Source organism: Rhinolophus sinicus, linkage group LG01 (assembly GCF_036562045.2).
Source record: "Rhinolophus sinicus isolate RSC01 linkage group LG01, ASM3656204v1, whole genome shotgun sequence".
Lineage (NCBI taxonomy): Eukaryota > Metazoa > Chordata > Mammalia > Chiroptera > Rhinolophidae > Rhinolophus > Rhinolophus sinicus.
The window spans coordinates 42,563,047-42,585,238 of NC_133751.1; the positions used below are offsets into that span (position 1 = coordinate 42,563,047).

Here is a 22,192-nt window from a genome sequence, read left to right on the forward strand (position 1 = left end):
TGGAAGGGAGGTCATCCCTCCCCTCCCCCCACCCCAATAAGAATTCAAAGATAGTTTAGACAAAGGAAATCCTCCTCATCAACATTCGGATAGATTCATCGTTAAAACGAATCATTTCCTAGGAATATTTTCACAGATAACTTATCTCACCGATTTATCCTAGTTCTAATTAATTTTTAGGTTTTTATTTCAGACTGATGCATCATCTACCATTTCCCACCAAATTCTATAAACTTTAATCAGTTTGTATAGCTCCTTGATTTAATGTTTAAAATGAAAGTCTGATTAAAAATAATTAAAATTTTTGATGATGCACTATAGAATGTATTTTGAAATAGCAAATATTCTTCTTTAAGTAATTAATTCTTAAAAAAAAAAACAACAACAAGAAGTAAAAATTAATTATCCTGCTATTTACTGATCCCCAAAATACATAGCAATACCATTTAGGTAGGGAATTACTTTTTCTAAGGGAGAATCATTATGGATTCTAGTTTACAGTGATGAGATCATTTAGCCTGAAGCTAGAAGAAACTTTAGAAATTTAGTCCAATCCTGTCATCTACTTTTTACAAGAGTACTTGCCAAATGTCAGCCAAGACACACGCAAGAGAGCAAATTGCAACTCTACAGAGTTCAGTGCTCTTCCTGCTGTAATAATATAGTTAACAGATTTTTATTCAACAGAGGAAGGCTTCTAAATGATCTTTTTAATTGGTAAAAATGTTTCTCCTGAAAAATTTTCACTAACTAAAAACAGGTAGAAAATTCAGCCACTTAACTTCCCCACTAACTATAAATAATTAGGATAAACACAATATACAGAAACAGACCATTATACAGTAAGATGATGGACAAAAACACAAGAGCTATTACCACCACTACAACTTAAGTTTAACAAGAAAATTCTATTCACAATACAGGATCATCACTATATAATAGTTTTCATCCTGGTAACCATAAGCAAGCAGTTATAAAATCTACAGATAATAGAAATCTTCAAAATAAGGGTTTGCCTTTTCATTATTTATACTAAATAATCAACATTTACTTTAAGTACCTTAAATTATATTTAAAAAGTTTTTAGTTTGGGAACACATGTATTTTGTCAGAATTGTGAGAAACTTTCAAAATTCTTAATAGATTCTTTAAAATAAGAGAATAACAGAAAGAGCAATAAAATACTCTAATAGTTGAGTGGGAGCAATTCTTACCATTGGCAGTGCATTGATGTGGGGATGTACCACTGAATATCCGGTACCGCCAATCACAAGTTGCTGTTGCTGATGCTGAGAAAAAGGAAAGTAAAATATTCAGTGTGCCCTAAAACAAATTCAGTTTAAAAGATTTCTCACACCAAATTCTACATGTATGAAATACTCTTCATTTATGTCTTTGAGGTCTCCATTAGTCAGTATCTTTCTCCCCTAAGCAATTGTTATCATAAACAACAGCAGCAACTTTTGAGTGCATTAACATGTGGCAGGCACTGAATCCGCTAAGGTTCCTAAAAGGCTGACACACTCAACAGCATGTGGCTCAAGAGATGAATTTGCACAAACTGACCCACATTCAACTCAACTCTTGCAAATACTGCTGTAATAGGGCCCAGTACAGTAGGTTAATAATCTGTAATCTGTAATGAGCCATGAAGAGTATTAAACCTATATTCTATATATTATGGTTAAAAATAAAGAGAAATACATGATTGCTTTTGAAACCGTTTCAATCAAACCTTATTAAATTTTAATCTCTTCCAAGTTTACATTTTACAGAGTTTACCCAGTCTTTTCAATTGCTAAGTCACAGCACATTATTGTCCGTGAACCTTTTTTGTAAATATGCGCGTGGTTCTTCACACACCCTTGGCGGGGCAGTGACTCGCAGGCGGACACTGACCCGTGTGGGTCCCACTGTGTGCTGGAGTGGAACAGTTTTCTGCAAGTGCACAAGATGATGCCACAGAAAGGGATGTAGGAGCTTTGCCTCATACACTTAACAGGCGAACTAAGTCAGGAAACACCAAAAAGATAACTAAGCAAATACACTGAATAACGAGAGAGAACTTAATCCCTTGAAGTTTGCTCCCCTCTGGTTTTGTCTTTAATTGACTGGAACTCGCATTGTGCTGACTGCCAACTTCATGGCCATACTGCATAACTTTAGTGTTAGTGCATTATTTTCAAGTAGTTAAGTTACAAGGAGATCTAGGAATTGCAAGAATATTTATTAAACATGTCGCACACTTAACTAAAATTACAGATGGTAATATCAACACACAATATTCCACCAGCCTCTGGTGTTTCAAGACAGGGGAGTAAGCCCCTAGGCTTTTTGGTACAAGACACTTGTGAGCTAGCTGCTAGATCCTTTCTACCATCTATAGGGGAAATAGTCTATAGATATCATGACTGAGTCCAAACAAAAATTAGATTACTGCGAGGCTCTGTTTACCTCAGGGTCATTTGTTATGAACATCAATTACTTTACTACAAATTTTGCATGAGTTTTTGAGCTGTAGGCTATATAAGGCTATTTGTTATCCAAAAATCGGCAAAGTGCACTTATCAGAAAAAAGCTTTGGCATACACTCATTCGATTTATTTATAAATAGTTAACATATGCTACTGAATTACATACAATGTAAAACACAGAAAACCAAAGTACAAAATGTACAAATTATTTTACAGTGCTGCAATATTGTTTAAAATACTCTAGATTATTTTATTTTATTGGGGAATATTGGGAAACAGTGTGTTTCTCCAGGGACCATTAGCTCCAAGTCGTTGGACTTCAATCTAGTTGTGGAGGGCACAGCTCAGCTCCAAGTCCAGTCACCATTTTCAATCTTAGTTGCAGGGGGCACAGCCCACCATCCCATGTGGGAATCGAACATGCAACCTTGTTGTTGAGAGCTCCCACTCTAACCAACTGAGCCATCCAACCAACCCCAATATTCTAGACTCAACTTTTGAATGTCTTAATCATGATGGCTTTATATCATTAACTAACATCTCAAGGCACAATTTATTCTTAGAGCAAGGCTCATCAGTACTAATAGTGAATGTACGCCTATATGTCAAACATCTTTCTTTTCTTTTTTTTTTTTAAGGAGGGCGCACCTCACAGTGGCCCATGCAGGGATCGAACGGGCAACGTCGGTGTCACAAAAACCACGTTCTAACCAACTGAGCTAACTGGCCACCCCAAACAAACATCTTTCTTGATAACCTCTAATTTTTATCAGCTATCTTCTAAAATGATTAGATCACGGCAAGAGAAAAGGTCATTCTGGTAGTTTATCAGCTCTATTGATTTCTTGTTTCCTATTTTTATTTATGAGTCTTGCATTCAGTTTCTTCGTAGGGATCCTTGAGTATAGCCTATTTTGTGGAGCTTGGTTAAAAATAGATAATATAATCCATAAATCTATGTAGTTAAACACAACTAAGCTTACATGGCAATTCACATGAAATGCAACAAGTGAACAGGAGTGCCACTTTTGCTTTGTAGAACACCCCACTCTTCTGAAAACCATTATGTACCAGATGTTACACATGACTCTGACATCATGGCCAAACGAGGGTACAAGTATGAAACCCTACATTAAATATAAGTAACATTTACTTTTTTAAACCAAAAATGAAAATAGACTAATAGATCACTCTACCCCAATGGATATTTGTTTACTCTACTGGGATGTGCTCACACACAACACACACAAACTCACACATCTACCTGTGGAAAATACCTATTTAGATCATTCCAGTTGCTAGTCTTTCTCATCCTCTCCCTGGTTCTCTTCTCTTACTCTGGTGTGGTCAGCGAGTCCTTCATCACTCTCACATATGTCTCGAATCTCAATTTTCTCAAATTCTCTCTGACCTTGTTTTCTCCATTCACTCATTTCACTTTTCTTATTAGACTATGAGTCCTTAAGGGGAAAATCACAATAATAATTTGATACATATTTAGGTAAATATTTGATTCTAGGATTTGAAGGGTAAAATAAATCTGTGGAAAATGATGTGTGAACAGTTATGCCCATTTGCAAATACAATACAATCTACAAAACTGAGGAATTTCTAAAAAAATCTATGCAGGGCTGTTTTGGATTCTATACTGGATGTTTCTGTAGCCAACTCATTTACCCATGCCCCAGCCATTGTGCAGTGCATTTACAAAGCATACCATACAATTCTTCATCTTATGAATTGAATATCTAAATTTAAAAATATATAAATATATATTCTACGAAAGAACTACAAAAATCTAAGGTATATTTAAGATAATCTAACGGAATGCATATTAAAACTATTTGAACTAAAGTAATTCAAGTTGTCCAAAAACAAACAAAAAAAACGTGCATCCTTTACATCTGCCTTTATAATCTCACTTGCTCTCACCATAGCAGATGGTCCTATCTCTCCGTTCTCAGCATTCTGGCTGCCGTGCCACTGCTCATTCCTAGGCCAGTAATGTCCTCCTGCTATGATTCTGCCCACAAACCTAGCCTACCTTTTCTTTCAAAGTTCAGCCCATATCAGCTTCCTCCCTTGACTATTCACCCCACTATCTGGAGAGGGGAATCTGAGCCTCTCTTACCACAACTTTGTAGTACCTTATTCTCTCATGCCTCCCTTTTTCAGACCTCTGGAGACCAGGGACTGATCTGCTCATCTTGCTGTCCCATCCCAGAACTCAGAATAGTGCCTTGAACGTATATAGTTCTTAAGATATGTGTGCTCATAAAGTGTTACATCTACATATGTGTAGGAATAAGTACATACATATTTGAAAATAAAACACAGCAGAGACTGAATTATAGCACAAATAAATCAAACTCATTAGGAAGAACTAACTCAACAGTGTGCTTTGATTTTAAAAATGTTTAGGAGAGACTGGCTATACCAATAATTTCAGTGCCACTTCCATCAAGTGACCAATAAAAGTTGATCTTTTGCCCTTAAAAAAAAAAGAAACAAAAAACTGGGCACATGAGAATCACATTATAAAATCAGCATAAAATTATCAACTACTTTGTGTTCTACATAAACTAAATCCATTTGCTTTGCTTCTTGTGATGTACTAAATTTTTGTAGGCTTTGGTTTTGTATCCAAAAGCTTTGCTTTTACAATCTGTATTTTAGAACATTTTACCCAAAATAAGTATTAATTTTAGAATAGGCTTTCATCACAGAAACAGGTACTCCTGACTCAGCAGACATCATCTAAAACCTACCACCTAAAACCTACCTAAACCTACCACAATTAGGAGAATTGTTTTTAAGATGCAAAAATCCTATAAAATAGCTCAACAGTATATTTCGACTGATCTTCAAAAGTACTACCCTGAAGTAAATTTATCTGATTTGTAGATCTCTTTGAAAAGCTAATGGAGTATAGGACCTTTCCCTAAGAAAAGGTACAAATAAAAAAATCTGCTTATTATTTAAAGTAGTGACATATCTAATCTAGGACCTAGTGGCCAATAACAAATTCAAGAAAGTGTACTTGATATCTGCAAAAAATAGAAGGTATAAATGAATTGTTTAAATTTGGAGAATTAAGGAAAATCATCCCAAGAAGAGAAAAACATAATATTCCTACCATAATTAATGATGTTTAGAAAGATTTATTAAATAAACTTCTGAGCAAAAGAAAAGTCACACATAAAGTCCAAATTAAACTGCTTAGCACATGACTTGAAAGCAAAATAAACAGTGATTACCTTAAACTGGAACAATGAAAAAAGGAATGCATTTGTAAATCAGTTTCAAATCAAAATCTTCTCAATTCCACTGATCCAGTTCACAAAAGATTTGTATTAGTTGCCTTCTTTTACATGGTAATCTCTAATAAGATACCATGCATTCCTCAAAGCCTCTAGAACATATTCTAAGCTCTCCTCACCCCATTCTCAATTTCCATGGAATCACACACAGACATAATATTTTAGACAGTCTAAAGATGAGGTGAGTGGAAAAGGGGAGCGGGCTGTAGCAGAAGGGATTGAAATTTAAGGAAACTCACCCTGAGATCAAGATCAGACTCAAAGGGAGGTGAGTCAGACCAAAGACAGCTTTACCATCACAGGCGATGATTTTCACTTCCTTTGTTATTTAAGTACTTAGGGAAAATGGATTCAAAAGTTGTATATTATGATCCCAATTTTCTAAAAATAGGACATATTCTGACCACAAACCCACATAAAGAACAATTTAACCATGCACTGATGTGTAATCATCCAATTATTATTTCAGTTGAGTTAGTTTCACTGGTAGAATCACATGTGGTTGAACTTTGTATTAGACTAAAAACAAAAAAAAAAACTTGTACAGGAGTAAGACAAAAAGCTATCAAGTACCCCAAAATTTGCCTGTCAGAGACTAAGCAATGCAATTAAAAGACAATAAAAACCACAAACTGTCTTACACTAAGCCACGGAATTTTTAAAATTAAAATTTGGTTTGAGCAGTTTCAAGTGTTATTAGAAGTCAAATTTATTTTTTAGGTACTAACATCTACCCATCAAGTGTCCAGTTCACTAACTTTCAATGATAGAGAATTGGACATGAGAAAAAGCTCAGACTCAAACTTTAGCTGTGATCTTAGAAAGGTAATATAAAAATGTATGACTAAACACACACTGATGTCAGTTACTTTTTAAAAAAATAAGGTGGCACATCAACAATTTGTAACTAATTCCTTTTCCTCTACTAAATTAATGGTGCAAATTATAATTTACGATGCCTTAGAAAATACGACATTGTTTTCTTCTTAACACATAGCTATTAGCAGCTAAACATTTTTTTGTTAAGTTATTTGGGAAGAAGAAACAAGTAGAAGGGTGACGGGAGGCAGTAGGAATAGCATAAGAACACAAGAAATAACATGATGAAAAAAATGTATCAAACTTTGCCTTCTCCAAATTTGCCTAAAACCACACAGGCAGTACCTTGGCCCTTAAGTTAGAAGAAAAACTGACACAATTCCTAGATCTCATTACGTTCCTCACTCTTCCCAAGGGCTGAATATCTGATTCAAGATACCAACAATTTGAAAAGCTAATTAGACTAGAACAACACAAAAATCATTCTGCTGCACAATACATTCCCAGAAGAAACGAGAACAGCTCTGCCAGGGATGTTGGGTCTTTGATTAACTGTCCTACAGAAATATTTTTCCAGATTCTAACCTAAATGTGACAACTTTAACTGATCTAGGGTAGATTCTGAACATTGGTTGCATTTTAAGGATCCCCCATGTGATTCTAGTGAGCACTGAGAACTACTGGATTATGAGCCACAAAAGAGCAGGATGGGGAATTTCACTGGTCAGATTCCAATCATCAATCCACTTGGGGGAGAGGCAAGAAGGGACCACTTTCTTCAAATACTAGCAATGCAAAGTCAGTGATTCTCAGAATTCGAGTGGGAAACATACTATTAACAAGTAAATTAAAAGTGTTATAATTTGATTTTAAGATTAACAAAAAGAAACAAAAGATAAACTCAATTCCTCGCTCAAAAAATGAGGATTTCTGAGAGAGAAAAAGACCCAGTAAGACCACAAAACAGGAGAGTTACTATCATAACAGCACAAAAGGAGCACGGCTGACACCTACATTTAGACACATAAAAACCAAATGAGACTCAGCATTGTATGACAAAATTATAAGTAGAAGGTAGAAGTTATAGAAAGATTTTTCTGCTCAATATAATGGAAAACTGTTACAGAAATCAATGGAAATGTTCAAACAAAACTTGGATCTATCACTCGGCAAGGAAGTTATTATAGTGGGATAGATGGGGTTGCCATATGTGCCCTGTGGATTCTTTCGAACTTGGCATTCAAGGGTCATGATAGCGCCACCAGTAGCATCTATGGCACCTCTGCAAATTAGACTCCAGCAGGACAACTTAGGAAAAAAGAGATGCCAAAAAAAAAAAAAAAAAAAAGAGATGCCACATTACAGAACAGGGGGTTCAGAGCCTGAACTGTGGAGCCATACAGCTTGGACCTGGCTCCTAAGACCTGACACTTAGTAGGCTAGGCAACCTAAGACAAGTTACTTAAACTCTCGGTACCTCAGTTCTTTCAACTACAAAATAAACTGTTAGGAGAGTTGAGTAACTTAATATTTATAAAATGCTAAATAGTGCCTGGCACAGGATTGAAATGCAATCATTTTAAAATAGTGTGTGTGTGTGTGTGTGTGTGTGTGTAAGGAGCCCTTTCCTCAGAGAAGACACAATTCCACCCAGGGAAATGGCCTGGATGTCAGCACCCACCTGTTCCCTTGTCCGTGCACTTCTGTGCAGGACACAAACTAACCAAAGGTGCTGCTGTGCTGCATATGTTACTGTGACTGTAGAGTTCCGTTTTATTTTGTCCTTTTAAAGTTAATATAATAGAAAAAAAAAAAAAAAAGGATCATTGATAAAACTTATAACAGATATGGAGTGTGCCTGCACACAGCAGTTGCCCCAACTAGTGTGACCCCACAGTGACAAAGAACACAACTAACCAGTGTAACAGAGTGACAATGAACACACCAGACCCTCACTGAAGCAGAGGGCCTCTCAATTATACTTGAAAACCTAAGTCTTCAACGTTATCTTTGCAACAGAAAGAGAGAAGCTTCTTAACTTTTTTTTAAGCTAACAACATGCCAGTAAAATGGAAATTGCCATTTTGAAGTATTTTGGACATAAGGAGAAAAAACATATTTACATTAAATTAGGTGTGGAGTCTAGAATTTTAAAATGTTGTATTTCTATCAACTACTGAAGAATTCAAAAGAGTAACTCTTGTCTGTCTTTATTAAGAGTATTTCCGTACAGATTTTCACCTGAAACTTAAAAACTGGTAACTTTGACCTCATATTTTTAAAACTGACAATCTAGACAGTACCAACAAACGCTTTACCACCAGTAAGTTAAAACAAATTGCTCATTTAACTACCATGTTTTGATCAAAGTGGCTGTTAGAATATTACTCCTCTAAGAAATCAGGGCTATACTGTATTTTAACATAATTCCATTTTTAGTATACAATAAAATGACATTCATAATTCTAAAAAATGCCAAATTCTCATCTGATGTTGGTGTGCCAAACTGCTTTCAATTTAACTTTTTCAACAAATTTAAAATGAAACATTTACCTGATTCACTCAAGACATAGGAACACCGGGAGAGAGGCTCAAAGTCCCCACCCCCTTCTCTGTTTCAGGGGACATGAAAAGACAGACAGACAACCTTTCTTAAGTAATTATGTACTCAGTACAAAACACTACTCCTCCACCTGCCCAAGATCCACATTATAATAAAGCACTGACTGAGACTATACAAATACAACTGATCCATCTTACTTTTCAGCCATTGCTATGGTACGGTCTAGGGATTGGCAAACTATGGCCAGAAAGTATTTTGGGTTTTGCAGGCTACGTGGTCTCTGTCACAACTACTAGGCTTTATTGTAGTGCAAAGCAGCCACAGACTAGACATAAATGAATTGGATATTCCTGTTTCCAATAAAACTTTATTCACACACAAAAAAAACAACTTTATTCACAAAAAGACAAACAGGGCAAGAGACAACATTTTGTCGGCCATGAAATAATTCCCAAGACCACCCAAAATGCTACAGATCCAGGATGAAGCTTTCAGGTTACATGAGTTAAAGATATTTTTTTAAAAATCAAAGTAACAAACCCAGTTTAAAAAAAAATATTCAAGCATTCTCCACTAAAACTATATAACCATTATATGGGAAGAAATTTTTCTAAGGTATTCAAACATCTTATGTGGCACTACATACAATAATAAACTTTGATCAGAAAAGAGTATTGAAACGTCAATATTTCTCTGACACCTTCAGACACTTAAAAGACACTGGAAGTATTAGGTTGGTGCAAAAGTAATTGCAGTTTAAAAGGTTCAAAATAATTGCAAAAACCGCAATAAAATAGGAAGAACAAAGGATTTCTACTCTTTCTGTTTAAAAACTCAACTCTTTCACATCATATCCATATAACCATGAGGAAGTCCTCAGAGTCCTCATCTGTAAAATGAGGCTGTTATATAATACCACATTCTGCAGAAATGGTATGGTTATTAGATACCTTGACAACAAGTATACAGAGTTTGGTTTATTGTTTTTAAAAAAAAAACAACCCTATGGCTTAAAAATAAGAGAGCACCAATCCTATTAAATCCCTAAAAACATTTCACACAGAATTAATAATAATAAAAAATCAGCTAATTATAACTGCTTACATAGCTTAAAAGGGCACAAAAGGGTTAAGAACAATAACATAGTGTTGAAAAATAAAAATTTTAGAACAATGAAGGTATAGAAATAACAGTGGTCCTGGAAATGAACCCTCTTGACCAGAGCGAATGGAAGCAACAAATAACACTGGCCATAAGTTTTGCCAATACTAGCCAATGTTCACTGAGTAGTGGGGGAGAAGAAAGTTATTGTGCATATTTTAAATTAAGAGAAAACAAGCTTGTATTTTAGCTTTCTGACATTGTCAATGACACTGGACACCAAAAATCACTTCTATAATGTAAACTGAAGTGTTACTGCAAAAGATGTTTTCATATTTTCTAATAATCCTAAATAATAATATAATTCACAGATAAATCTGGGGAAGAAATAGGTAAATTGTGTAGTTGTAATCAGTTTTTAAAACAAATTCATAAAACTATCTACAGACAAAATTACATTTAAAATGTTAATTTTCTTATCTTTTCCCAGTTCTCTAACATCAGGGCAACCAAAGATTCTATGGGCAACAAAGGACCTGCCCTGCTATTAAGTGAGCTCTCTCCATGAGCAATGCACTTACTCAAGAACATGCAAACCGAGAATCCAGGTTCTCCTTCAGAAGACCAGGAAGCAATGTAATTTAAAGCTTATTTTTATCTCTAAGACAAGTTAAATTATATTTTTTTAAACTGACTCTAAGATTTATCCCGCAATAAACAACAGAACTGTGAGGAGAAAGGAGAGAGGAAAAAAGAGGAGGGGGGGAGAAAGGGAAGAAAATATTAACCTCCCTACTAGATACTGATAATATTAAAAATCAGCCCTTTACCAGCAATGGAACAAAATTCACTAAAATACATCAGTAAATAAAGACCCTTGCCCTCACAGAGAATATAGTACAGAATGTATAATTAGGTAATATGTAGAAAGTTATAAGTGCTATGGGAAAAAAAAGGTCCCACAGAGTAGGATGAGACTCAGAGTAAGGTGAGAGGGAGACCAAGGACTCAGGAATTTGGGGGGGGGGGGGGGGGAGAGCTGCTGCCCCAGGCTGCAGTAGTAAGTAGAACGGTCAGAACCGGTTTGCACTTCAATTGAGAGCTGGCAAGGTATCAGGAAGCAACTGTATATTCTATGTTCTATAGGCAGGCAATCATGTATTAAGATGTACCTTATCTTGATGTTATCAGCTTAGTGTTAGAAACTGTACTTAGAACCTCCCCGTTCACAAAATAGGTCATTTATGTTTCAATTACTCCAGCGTTTTCTCTGAAATATCTGGTTTTGCCTCTATCCTATATGTCCTGTGCATTACAAAGCTATTAATTCTTAGGATAGATATTAGCCATTCTAAAAGGCAGATTTATTTAACAATTCAGTATTGTGATATTATACACACCACCAGAAAAGTTATCACTGACTGTGGGTGACGAACACACAATGTGATATAGATAGATGATGTAATACAGAACTGTACACCTGAAATCTATGTAACTTTACTAACAACTGTCACCCCAATAAACTTTTTTTAAAAAAAAAGTTATCAAATGCAAAAGAGAAGATATGCTAAATAAAAGAAACTTCATAATTGTTGCCCAGAGCCTGTTCCATCAAATTATTTTTCTAACAAACATTCTTAAAGTTAATATCAAAAAGCTTCAAACTTTTTCAAGACACAGGATACTGAAACACAGAAAAACGATACTGAAATGAAATGTGGGGTCACTTAAGTCCTACTACAGTTTAGACAACAGTCTCCGTTTTTAAAATGTCCAGCCCATGCTTACATTATGCCTAGTACTACATGTATTTACCTGCCATGATTACCTCAAAATACCTGAGTTGGTAAAAACACCAAAACACAAATGTGGATCCAGACCAACACTTCCTCACGTGCTTAAGAACCTCTGATCTTGTTTGTTTTTCCCCATTGTGTTCAATAGTCTTTTGTAGAGCAAAAATAAAGAGACAAGTGAGACTAGTTTGTGAAAACACACAAAGCTAGAACTATAAAGACTGGCTGAACTTTTTTCAATACCTTCAATTGTAAACTCCTGAAAAAAATAAGAGTATCTTTATAATTTGTGCTTCTATCATACCTAAAACATAATTCTGGATTCCAAGGAGTACTAAATGAGACTGACGGATGGGGGGATTTGTGGAGGTAGAGAGTTGGCAACAAAATCTTACCTCTTCCTTAGAAGAGAGGAAATAACCCGGAAAATGTCTTTCCCACAAAGAGGATGAAAAATCTGTTGTGTGTGACTGTTCACTGGCCTCGCGATCTCAAGTCCAGGTTAATCAATCAGATGAAAAGAACTAATACTCTGATGAGTCAGACTCAAGTAGGAGGAACTCAAAAATTTAAGTAGGACACACCTGTAACCTGTTTACTCAGTAGGATATAGGACAGGAAAGGCTATCAGGGTAGCATCAGGCCAGACAGGTCAGCACAACATGCAATCCAGAAGCTACTGTCTTTGTACATCTCCTGCCTACCAGCACCACATGACTGCTCAGGAACAAGGGGGCTAGAACTCACAGAAGGGTGTGGGAGCTACCCCCGCTTAGAAATCCCGAGCTCCCCAGAGGAAGCAATATCATCTGATAAGTTTCACCGGCATAGCTTCCAGGGGCCCCAACCCATCGAGGGATATGCTCAGTTGTAAGAGGGCACCACACCTTCCCGCCAGGTATTCAATCCCACTCCAGATGCAGTTCACAAGTCGGACTACTCTGCCATGCCCCATATTGGCTGGTAATATTGTTAACATTACAGCTTTGTGTTCCAGATGAAACACAGCTAAACATTAGACCAACATTATTTATCCATAGGAGGAGAAAAGGTTTGGTGAACTCTTTCCTCACAACACACCTGGGTCCTCTCATCCATACTCTACTCTAGGAGGCCAGTGGTCTTGGGCTTATAACTTAAGCTTCTATAGGACTGGTTCTCCTATTACTATGACTGGGTTCTATGGGTTGTACTCTGATATCCTTTGAAGCTTTTTAAAAAATAAGAACTAGGCTCACAAAAAAACAGGTACTCAAAGGAACGAAGAAAATATCTCCTGACTTCTGAGAAATAAGGCAACACAGATATAAAACCAAACTAACAAACTGCAAAATATAAGTCACACAGAAAACCTGTTTTGATAATATGAAAGTCAAACAAAGTTAAAGAAAAGCAGTCTAGTACATAAAGAAATTGAGGCCCATAGGTTAAATATTCCTACCAGAGTAGCAAAATGACTATCAAACTCTGCATTGCTTGTACATCCAGTATCATTTAAATCTCACAACAAGCTTGTACAGTAGGTATTAGAGTCTCTTTCAAAAACAAGTTAAATAAGGCTCAAAGAAGTTCCTAGACCAAAATCAACAGCTGATAAAGGGCAGAGACTGGCCATCCAATGCCAGGTTAAATTCTTCAACACTGTCCTCCTTTAGGTCTCCTGAGTCTCTCTTCAAAGTCTTTGTTTTCAGAGTTTTCTTATTCCAACATGACAAAGAATGTTTAATGAAAGTATCACTTTACTTATGAGGAAGACATTTACATATCTATATTCTCCTATTGCCACAGGCAGGAGGGAGTCAGTACAATGAGGATCGTAGTCACCCACCAGAGGACGGTGTAAATCTACCAACCAATAAATACTACATTTTTACTACAGACCCCCATCCAGGTTCCAAGTACTTTTGACCTGGACTGTTTCATACAACTAACTAGTTCTTGAAATACTATGTAGATTTAATTTTTTTAGAAAACTGATACATACAGAAATCAGGGATTCCATCTAATAAGAGTAAGGTTAAATTTATTTCATTTACATAATCAGTATTCATATGAGAGTCTGGAAAAGAATGCATGCTCCTCCTACTTTAGGAAGTTTACCATAAAGTCTTGGAGGCACAAAAGCACTACAGCCATTTCTGTAGCAAATACTGTGGCTTCATATTCATTACCCAAGTCAAAAGCCTGACTCCTCCCTGCCTCCTTTGTTGGCGGTTATCAACCACCAAATTTTGTCAATTCTCCTCCCTATATATCAACCTACATTGTCTACTGGCCCCTTGAATCCCACCTTTCACACTCAGTCTCCTTCCACTGCAGTTCTGATAAAGTCTAAAGCCCTAATTACTTTTACTAGCCATGCATCTCAAAATTTATAATTGAATAGCACTTTTAAAAAAAATAGCACTTTTAAAAAAAAATTTTGAAGTGAAAGAGGCAATAGTGGGTTTCTTTATTAGGTTACTGGTTAGTTATTCATTTATGTAACCACTGTTAGTTGCCTTCAGCCTCCTTGCTAACCTAATTCCACTTTGTTCAAAGCAGCAACATGTCCAGATACTTTCTCATCCTTTCTTACAGCTAAAGGCAGCCCTATGAAACAGTCTGGCTAAGAAGCTCTAAGCAGAAATGGGGGTGCGGGGGCTGTCATGGCACAGGGAGAGGCTGGGGAACCTTTTGCTTTCCTGAAAGCAGAGAACAGATGCAGAACTTCCTCCCATGTCTCCTGCAGCAGCAGCCATTTTTCAACTGAGGCAAGAAGCCTGACAGAATTCCACACACGAAGGAAAATGGAATAAAAAAACAGCAACTTCCTGCTTCTCAATTTCTTTGATTTGTTTAAAACAGTGTTCTCAATTACTTGAAGCCAACTGCACATTATTTTCCCAGCAGGGGTTCAGAACAGGCCTCCCCTAAATGTGCCACTTTGGCTTGTGGATTATTTTGAGCTAGAGGCAATCAAGACCCTGCAGGCTCATGAGACACTTCTACTGCTCCCTTAAAGAATTTACACCGGGGGCCGTGCCCATCATAAGAGTTATCCCCAGAAATCACCTTTTTTTAAAACTTTCTATGTGGCATGGCAAACTAGTAATTACTGAATATCTGGCTCTTATCATCCTGCAATGACCTGCTTCCTCCCCTCTGAAGCCCCAGGCACCCTACCTCATTCCTGAGCTCAGAATGCCATAGATGCTTCATGTTCCCATTCTGTCTTTGAACCTCTCATGTATGAGTGGTCTGATTCTTTCATGGACGTGGGTTCCCATGCGTGCGTACAAATGGTGACAATTAAGTTCACAAACTCATCCTAGACAAACTGCTACACACTCCTGTTGGGAAGCTAAGCACCAACACCAGTGCCTAGTCCACCCTTCAAAGCAATTTAGGAACTCTTTTCCTAAACGGCCATCAGAGCTGTCGTCATATTACCCCTGATGTCCTGAATGTCATCCAAATGTCTTCCTTTCAATATTTCCTTTATCTTCGGGTAAAGAAAGAAGTCATCAGGGGCCAGGTCAGGTGAGTAGGGAGGGTGTTTCAATACAGTTATTTATTTACTGGCTAAAAACTCCCTCATAGGCAGTGCCGTGTGAGCTGGTGCATTGTCGTGATGCAAGAGCCATGAATTGTTGGCAAAAAGTTCAGGTTGTTTTTGTCTTTTTCATGCAGCCTTTTCAGCACTTCCAAATAGTAAACTTCATTGTTTGTCCAGTTGGTACAAATTCATAATGAATAATCCCTCTGGTATCAAAAAAAGGTTAGCAACATCGTTGCAACAAGTTCGTGAACTTAACTGTCAGACTTCGTATGTAATGAGATTTAGTTATTTTCTCTTGCTGTGTAATCTGTCTGTAGATTTAATTAGACCAGCTGAGAGAAATCTGAGGGCAGAGCAAAATTTCTTCCTCCTCCATATCCACAGACGTCCTCAAAGCATTTCTAACCTACTATGTATACATTTCATTCATCTCCCCCTCCAAATTTGTTCCTCTTCCGATATTCTCTACCTCTGTGTATGGCTCCACCCTCCTACTCACTCAAGCTACATATAATGGCTCTTTCTTCCCCTTCACTTTCTACAGCTAAACCGATCACCAAACACCATTACCTTCTATCTCTAGGGTGTTAACCTCACAGTAGGGTTTTAGTCCTCCAACCCCCCCCCCCCCCAATACTCTAATGACTTCGGATATGCTGTATCCTCTAGCTACATTTTAGGTCATCTAAATCCTAACTAAGCTGTACCACCATTGCAGATATTCATTTTATATGTCTGTCTTCCTTCAATAGAAGGCACTTATCTTGAAAGATGCCTTATTCAACTTTCTAAGGCTAGATGCCTAGAACAAAGCATGGAAAATATGGTAAAATACACCCCTCTCGCAAAAAGGCTAGTGGCTAAAATGAAGACCTCATCCGCACAGGTACTATAAAAATCAATGACAATAAAATTGTTGGGTTGCTTTTCATTCCCTCAAAAAATCAATTTCAGGAAGAACAAAGACAAATGCAAACTATATCTGATGCAAACCATATGTGAAACTCAGAATACTGGAAGTATAATTTTTGTTCAAAAAGTAAATAACAACTATAACCAATTATTTAACAACTACACTTAGTTCTGAAATGTTGTATGACCCAAACACATTATCGTAACTCTCACATCTTGGTAAAACATTTTAAAAGCATTTTAATGCAGTAATACGTTACAAGTGCAGGTGCAAATTTAAAAACACAGCAGTTATGCTAAAAGGCATTTCCTTAGTTTTGCTCTTTTAGGCTATGCGGCTTGATTTGGAGCCCGTTGATTAATGCAGGCCAGAGTACAGGAATTGGCAAGGCAAAGAAGAACTGCATAAGAATGAACAGCCTATAGTTCACTGAAAAAGCCTTCAGAGATTTTGCTCTTTTTTGCTATTTTCCCTTCACTGTTCTATAGACAAAAAATGGACAGACTAGACTACTCCAAGAAATCCAACAGCTTACAACAGCTTCAGCATCAAAATTTCTGACCCCAAGATACACCAATTTGCTCTAACACTAGAGGAAATAAAATCTGAAAGAATATGGATGTACCACACATTTACTATCATGATGCTGTCTATGCTTTTTCAAATCTTCTAGGTTTTATTGGTGGCTACTACGAAATTATACCCCTATCTTATCCCTATGTCATAGTTCCAATCACTTATTTCTTGTTTTCCCCTCTCCTAATAATATTAATATGTATGTCCTTGTTCTCTTCTAACCACACCAAATTCCCTACTCCTTCCCACATGCATTTAATTATCCTATGCCAGGCTGTTTCATTTGTAAACCCTACAGAATACAACTTCCAGAAACAAATTGTCCAGTTCTTCACAATTTTTCAATTATATTAGTGCATTCACTTATTATTTACATTGCTTTCCATTCACAGCTTCATCCATTCTTCACCAAAAACTGCGCACAGAACTAGAACTGTACAAGTACTATTACTTTACCACTTACTGAGCAGGAAACATTAGGCTGGTTACTCTAAACCTGTTTCCTCATCTGTAAACTGAGGATTTTAACACTATCTACCCACAGAAGTGTGTTATGAGAACAAAATAAGATAATATCTATCGAGCATGTGATAGTACCTGAGATATAAAAAGCAATTAATGGTAGCCATTGTTATTTTACTAGATTGTGTGTGATGGGACACACTGAGCTGTCCTTTAATAAAACCAGATTTGCCAAAATAAACTACCAATCAATACACTGAATCTAAATGTCTAGAATGTTTTGCTTTGTGTTTTTATGAATGTTATGCAGTTTATTTTATAAAAACAAAAATGTAACTTTTTAAACAAAATGCTATTAGCCTTCTGAAAATAAGGTATTATTTCTGGATTAAATATTAGATATAAAATAAGGAAAAAAACAGGATTACTGGAGAGGAGCGCAGGTGTGGTGCTTCAAAATTTTTGACCTATAAGAAATAATAACCCACTTTTAATTAACATCACAACCAATCATCTATAATGGGTATTGGATTAATCAAACGTCCATGTTTTAAAGAAACACCAGTCTAATATAACTATGCCTGGCTTCCGAATGGTAGCTGAGAAGCAATGAAACTATTGCATAAAACAGCAAAACTGAATCCCTGGGAAGTATACTTTCAGTAATAGCAAATGTTGGGTCAATTTAATAAGGCTTCCATTAAGCCTTCCCCATAACTATACAGTATTTAAAAATAGTACTTTTATTTTGGTTTTGAATCTCATGTAGATTACTAAGTATCTGTGTAGTCTGAAATTATTTTCCTTTTAGATATAACATCAAAGTAATTTTAAAACATTAATGGGAAATAACTCGCAGTTTCCCATCCCAGAACTTCCTTATAGGCAGTGTAAGCTCTCAGTTCTCCCTGATGTTTGCTACGCTGGACAATTTAATGTGCTCTATAAATTCTATCAATATGCACCTTCTCTAGTGCAGCAAAAGATATTAACAGTGTGATTCAGTCTAACTACGAATGCCACTAGTAGCCACTAATTTTCTAATTTGAAAGAAGTCAGCAAATCCCACTTGGAGCTTTAATACATTCCACTTCCTGGCACAGAGCTTCTAAAACTTTTGTAATTGCCTAATAATAAGAGCACTAAGAATATCTTTTGTTCTAACATTTGGTCTTTGATTCTGGTCTCTGACAGAGCTCCTAAATTCCCTGGATTTGGCTGGGTGATAGAAGAGTGTCTTTTGTTTTAATGAGGCAACTCTTGGTGGGCTCCTGGATAACTTCGGGTGAGGGCTGGTCACCAAAGACCAAGCCATCATTAGAAGCTTGGAAAATTCCACTCCACCCCCATCGCCATCCCCTGGGAAGGGGAGAGGGGCTGATGACTAAGAACTGACCTGACTACATAATGAAGGCTCCATAAACATCTTAAAAGTATAGGATTCCGAGAACTTCCGGATCACTGAAAACATGGAGGTACGGGGAGGGTAATGCACCCAGCAAAGGCACGGTAGCTCTGTACCCTCCCTTCCCCGACACCTTGCCTTACACATCTCTTCCTTCTGGATGTTCATCCGTATCCTTTGTCATATCGTTTTATAATAAACTGGTAAGTGGTTCCCTGAGTTCTGTGAGCCACTCTAGCATATTAATACCAAACCCAAAGAGGGGGTCGTGGGAACCATGATTTATAGCCGGCCAATCACAAGTGACAACTTGGGACTTGCAATTGATATCTGAAGTGAGGGCAGTCTTGCGGAACTGACCGTTAACTTGGGGGATCTGATGCTAACTTCCAGGTAGATAGTGGTAGAACTGAACTGACTATTGAGACACCCAGCCGGTGTTGTAGAGAACTGGAGTGAAAAAAATTTACCACATTTGGTGATCGGAAATGTAAGAAGTACTTTGTGTGTGAGTAAAGGAAAAAACAAATATTTTTCTTTGAAAGTTACTAATATTTCTCCTGCCCAATAAACTCTTATTGCATTCTCATGTTTTCTGTATGTCAGTCTACAACAATTTTCTCTCCCAAGGCATTATTCAAAGCACGTATTTCGCTAAGACATTTTTAAGGACATTTTATTTAAAAGTTGAAGGAAGACAATAAATTGTCTAAAGCTGACAGATGAAGAAAGACATAAATAAATGTATAATGATAACCACCTCCTCCAAAAGAACCAAAGCACAAGGGCTTAACACTGTTATCTCCTGAGGATAGAGCTAATAAAGGAGCCTCATTTTTTTTATTTATCATATGCATTCATTACTTCCATGGTATTAAAAAAAAGTATTGAAATTTCTGATTTTCTAGGTCACCCAGGGCCAGGAAAAAAATTTCCTTTACATAGATAACAAACATTAACTACACCTGGCTTTTACACACCACCATCACTGGGTATGGTACCTTTGGTAATTTAACAAGACTTAATGTCAGTTTCAGGTAAAAATGTTTTAAGTATGGGAGTGTCATTTACAATTACAATTAAGGCCACGGTATTTTTACCCAAAAGCATGACTAGATTCCTAGACAAAATGAATATGTGACCTGTCATACCCTTCCACTGATCAAAGGGGGAAGGAGAAAGAGTAAGGAGAAAGACTTTAGGAAAACTTTAAAGGAATCCATTTATAAATTATTTTTTTAGGTTCAATTGCATGCTCTATGGTGAAACATCATGGTTCTTCATTCATTTGGTTACTAGGTACTGAGTGCCTACTATACGTATGACATTTAGAGTTGGTGGAGTAGGAAAATGGCCGTCTTAGTTATTCAAATAAAGGCTGATGAGATACCTATTGGAATATATTACAGTAACTAGATTCACTTTATGCAGCATTTTGGGATGGTTGGTTGTGGGCAGTTTGCTTATGGAGCCAGCCTAGAGGCTTTCTGGTATAGTGGAGCATACCTCAACTCTCTTCCAGAAATTTAATGTAAGAAATACCAAGACCTAGTGGAAAGAAAGGGCAATGATAACACTACAATAAAAGACCTTGAAAAAAATGGGTGAGGTTGAAATACATGCCAGTGATTTCATATATAGGCCTAAGAATTCTTCAGAATGTTTCGGCATGTCAGCTGATTCTGGGGCTTCTGCAGACCCAGCCATCCAAGAGTAGCAGCTGATCTTGGAGGAACAGTAAATAATCAGAAGTACGTAATTGAGTAGGGGTATATTTGATCTATAGAATTGCTGTGGCTTCTTCCTTTCAGAATCTGACTAATCAGTTTTTTTTGAGCTAATGTTTTCTGTAAATCCCATTTTCTGGAGTTGCTTTCTAGTGTATGCAGTCAATGAACCCGAATGGTTGCAGTGGTAAAACTTAAGTATCTCTTGGTTTTATAAAAGTTAGATTAAGAAATTGAGACAAGATGATCCCCATATATTATAAGGTACTAACTTTGTCTCCCTGCACTACAATTAAACTTCAAGGAATTTTCTTTACTGTTCCTTAGCATCTGAAATGATGCCCCGCATATACGAGTATAACTAGAATTCAGGACTCACTCTTGATTCTTGGTCCAGAATTCTTTCAATTATAACCTATAGATTTTTCTTATGATAGGAGTCCATCCTTTTCATTCCTTTAAAAAAACAGTTAACATAATTTGTATCTGTTTCTGAGGAAACAAACAAAACCAAACTGAGAAACTTTCTTTAAAATTGTCAATGTCAATGTAATAAAATCAAAGGAAGGCTGAGAAACTATGCCAGATTATTCAATATGTGGTCTTGGGCTGAATACTAGATTAGGATTAAACAATCGCTAGCAATATCATTAGGACAACTGGCAAAATTAGAATGTGGGATATACTAAGTAATAGTATTGTATCAATATTCAATCAGTGTTAAAGATCCCTAAATTTGATTACTGTACTGAGGTTATACAACAGAACATCGTTTTTTTAGGAGATACAAGTATTTAGAGCTGAAGGATCATGATGTGCACTATTCTCAAATAGCTCAGCTGGAATAATGATGAAATGATAGTATCAACATAAAGCAAATGTGCAAAAACTTCAATAGTTGGTAAACCTATGTAAAAGGTAAGCGACAGTTCGAATTTACAGAAAAAAATACATTGTTGAGAGAGGAATGGGTAGGCGCATAAATCAGAGGTTCGCAAACATTTTCTGTAAAGAGCCAGGTAGTAAATATTTTAGGCTTTGAGGACCCTATGGTCTGTCACAGCTACTCAATGTTGCCATTGTAACACAGACAGCCTACAGACAATAATATAAACAATGGATGTGGTATGTTCCAATAAAACTTTATAAAAAGCATGCCTTAGTTTGTCCCATGATGTGGATGAAAAAGATTGGCCATGCATTAAGAATTGTTGGAAGCTAACTAATAGGAACATGAGCTATTTGTTATATTATTCTTGTATGTATTTTGATTTTTCATAATAAAGTTTAAAATTAAAAGCTTTTGCTGAGAAATCCACCTAAATGTTGGTCTCGTTCTTCCCGTCCACAGACCACCTCCTCCAGAAAAAATCACAATTTGACTTGACACGCCTTTCTTCTTTCAGTCATTATCCTCCCTAAACAATCAAATTTTTTCAACCAGATTAAACTCATGTAGATTGCATGTTACATGCATTAAGTTTCTCTTTAAATT

General features: G+C 36.5%; 1 protein-coding gene across 5 annotated transcripts in view; it reads right to left on the reverse strand.

Moving 5' to 3' along the window:
- TBL1XR1 (TBL1X/Y related 1) overlaps positions 1-22,192 on the reverse strand; it is a 157,452-nt gene that overhangs the window by 73,792 nt on the left and 61,468 nt on the right. For 4 of the 5 annotated variants that reach the window (XR_012494831.1, XM_019752263.2, XM_019752216.2 and 1 more), the window contains one exon: positions 1,215-1,289. The exons of the other annotated variant lie outside the window; for it this stretch is intronic. The gene's annotated coding sequence lies outside the window, so the exon portion shown is untranslated. Of the gene's footprint in view, positions 1-1,214; positions 1,290-22,192 lie in introns of those variants that run through there. 5 annotated transcript variants of the gene reach the window in all.